The sequence below is a fragment of the Polyodon spathula genome, chromosome 1, assembly GCF_017654505.1.
Source record: "Polyodon spathula isolate WHYD16114869_AA chromosome 1, ASM1765450v1, whole genome shotgun sequence".
Lineage (NCBI taxonomy): Eukaryota > Metazoa > Chordata > Actinopteri > Acipenseriformes > Polyodontidae > Polyodon > Polyodon spathula.
Genome location: NC_054534.1, coordinates 6,369,306 through 6,373,307, shown reverse-complemented (window position 1 = coordinate 6,373,307; position 4,002 = coordinate 6,369,306).

Below are 4,002 nucleotides of genomic sequence, written 5' to 3'. Positions count from 1 at the left end.
ATATAATCGATGAATTCATAGTTCTGTCAGAATCAGCAAAATAGCAATATATATATATATATATATATATATATATATATATATATATATATATATATATATATATATATATTGAAAATATGTTGTATTCATTTCATGTACTACAAGGCCATTGAAACAAGTTGATTAGTAGGCCTATCATAAATTATTGAAACAACTGTAGCCTAATGCATGTTTTTGTTAAAATAAAACAGTTTATGGTTGTTACATCAGATTACAGTTTTTTTTTAGAAATAATCTTTTAGGGACATTTTAGGACTAAAAACTCTTCCAATCTTTTTGGTAAATAAATACTGCACACAACGAAATGCACAATTGCACAGCTTGATCAGTGTGCTTACATTTTGTAAATACAAATATTTAGTTATAGGATTATCAGAGAAAGCTTATTTTAAAAGGATTGATCGGGTACAGTACATAGAGCACCCCAATATTGAAAAGTGGATATGAATGACAAGCAGTGGAGCTTCACAAGAGTTCTAGTGGTTATTTTGTTTTAAGTAGGTGTCTTTGTCAGCATGCTGTGTGTGTGTGTGTGTGTGTGTGGGGGGGGAGCTCAGATGATAATGAGGATGTCGACAGACTTCAGCTACAAAGGGGCAAGAATGCATGTCTTGCAGATGAAGTTTCTCGAGCTGTAATACAGCATTTTACAGTCGAGGATCAAGAATCTGAAATGGAGGACAGGACAGATGAAAATGTTGAGATACTGGTATGCTGGTAAGATAAAAATTACCGATCACAAACTAATCATCAATTTAAGTGAAACTTAAACCATTTCCACAAACGATATTATCTTTCACTTTAAGAAAAACCTAAAGGAGGCCTTCAACCCATCATAGGCCTATAATAGCAAATACAAACAATACCATTAACCCTGTAATGCCCATTTCTGTATACTCATGCTACAATGCCTAGTCAGCCCTCTATATTATTATTTTTAAATCTGCACAAGACACTTTTTCATATCCAGTACATTATGTGTTGCCAGAAAGACAAGAACATTTGTTTTGAAGAAATACAATCTAGTTTCATAAACAAAGTAGCTTTTCCCATTAAAAAATGTTTGGACATTACATGGTTACTATTTTTTTTTTATTTTATTCAGGAACCGATATTCACTGTATCACGATACGCTCAGGCAGACCTACACAAAAGACAAGAATTGGCACGATGTTCAAATGAGACAGCTTGCTGTGCAACAGTATAATTGCCCATAAGCGTGGTATGTGTTGTATACTGTACTTTACAATAAAATAATATGCATCCCCTTTCTTAAGTCATATTGTCAATCTGCCGGTATGGTGTTATTTTGTGGTATGCGTTGAAACGCGGTACTCAGTGTACTGCTCTTGCCTGGGCATGCACAAATGATTTCAGCCTTCAAAAGACGGAGGTGCCCATATGAAAGGGGTATGATGTATTGAGTTTGGCCCTTAAAGTTATTTTTAATATCATTTTTCCCCCAATTTAGCAAATGTATGTATCTTTAACTGATGAGCAAAACAATTGGGTTATCTAAAATTGTAAACATATACGATTTTGTGGGTGAACTACAGTTTGTTTTTTTTGTAGTGATTCATGCAGTAGTTAATCACAGCATCCACAGGGTAACAGTTTTTGGCACTAAACGTATATGGATACCAAATTCTGATGATGTGCCACTGTTTGTCCCTACACTGGTAAGTAGGCTATTAATTTGTGAAATACTGTATAATAAAAAACAACAAGCGAACTTTGTTTAACTTTACAGTAAGACCCTACACATTTTTAATGACCGAGAGAAGTACTACATTTGACCCTAATACCAGAATAATTATGACTTTCTTCGGAGTTTCGTATTAAAGATTTACAGTAATCTTGGGTATAAGAATATGATTTTTGACTGCTAAAGTAAAAGTATATGAAAAGGCAAAAGGAGCCAGCATATTTCTTATGCAATTACTGCAAAAATCGTACACCATCCTATTAGAAATTACTGTTTTTGTAGATGTATAAATGTACTAATTATTAGTGGAGTGATTGCAATGATTCTTGTATGAATGTTACTGCACACTTTAACATGTATTGGGCTAAGTCCATAGCTAATCTAAATCTAAGCTGTTAGTATATGGTCACAATGTTGATGAAGGGTTAACACACACACACACACACACACACACACACAAACAGTCCAACTATTTAAACCTCAGCTATGTCTCTCCATAGCACTACATAGCTGTCGCTCCTGAGCCCTCCTCACAAGCTGTGCTGTGGTGCTCCCTCTTCGGGGGTGGTGTCCTATGCTCCAGCTACAGCACTAAGAAAGGGCCCACACTTTCAACAAGACAGTGAATTGTAGTTAGCAGTTACTTTGTACTTATCCCAATGTTTCACTACTCACATTACTTTCCAAAAGAAGTCATTTCTATTTTTTATTCTGTCTAGAAAAGGATACATTTTAAGCTCATAGAAGTTTTTTCCTAACGTGAATCTTATTTTATTTATTTATTGTATAATAAATGTTCTTATTTAAGGGACTAGCCCTGCTTGGTGATTAATGTACCGTAGTACTCATGAAAGTGCTGGATTGAGAGCATTGGAGGCTCAAACCTCTGTTTATCCACTAATGTGTCTCAATCTTTATCTGGAGAGATCAAGCTCTGGCGAGACAAGATGTTTTTAGCATCATGCCAGCAGAGTCCAGGCCCTCTCTGAGGAGATGACAACCAATGTATCAATAAGTAACAATTGCAATGGTGTATTTCTCAGATGTGAGAACCTTATAGGCAGTAAGACTTGCATAGAAAAAATGGTTGGATATATATATATATATATATATATATATATATATATATATATATATATATATATATATATAATATATATATATATATATATATACAGTGCCTATAGAAAGTCTACACTCCTTTCAAAATGTTCACCTTTTGTTGCCTTATAGCCTGGAAGTAAAATGCATTAAAAAAAAATCATTTATCTACATATCCTACCCCACAACTTCCAAGTGAAAAAAATACTCTAGAAATTTGTAGAAAATTAATTAAAATAAAACCTGAAATAGCTTGGCTGGATAAGTGTCCACCCTCCTTGTAATAGCAATTCTAAATTAGCTCAGGGGTAACTGATCGCCTTCAAAACTAAACATCAAGTTAAGTGGTCTCCACCTATGATTTCAGGATAAATTTAGCAGTTCCTGTAGGTTCCCTCTGCTGGGTAGTGCATTTCAAAGCAAAGACTCAACCATGGGCACCAAGGTGCTTTCAAAAGAACTCCGGGACAAACATTTTGAAAGGCACAGATCAGAGGATGGGTATAAAAAAAAAATTTCACAGGCCTTGAATATCCCTTGGAGCACGTTCAAGGTGATTATTAAGAAGTGTAAGGTGTATGGCACCACCAAGACCCTGCCTAAATCAGGCCATCCCTCCAAACTGGATGACTGACAAGAATGAGACTGATCAGAGAGGCTACCAAAAGGCCAATGGCAACTTTGCAAGAGCTACAGGCTTTTATGGCCAAGACTGGTCAAAGTATGCATGTGACAACAATATCCCAAGCACTCCAAAAATCTGGCCTGTATGGTAGGGGGCAAGAAGGACGTCATTACTCAAGAAATCCCACCTTGTATCCCATTTTAAGTATGCAAAAACACACTCAGGAGATTCTGTAGCCATGTGAGAAAAAGTTTTGTGGTCTGTCGAAACTAAAATTGAACTTTTTGCCCTAACTGCAAAGCGTTATGGTTGGTGCATACCCAACACAGTGCATCACCCAAAGAATGCTATCCCTACTGTCATGATATGGGGATGTTTCTCATCGGCAGGGACTGGGGCACTTGTCAGGATAGAAAGGAAAATGAATGGAGCAAAATACAGAGAAGTCCTTGAGGAAAACCTGTTGCCCTCTGCAAGAAAATTGAAACTGGGATGGAAGTTCACCTTTCAGCATGACAACGACCCAAAG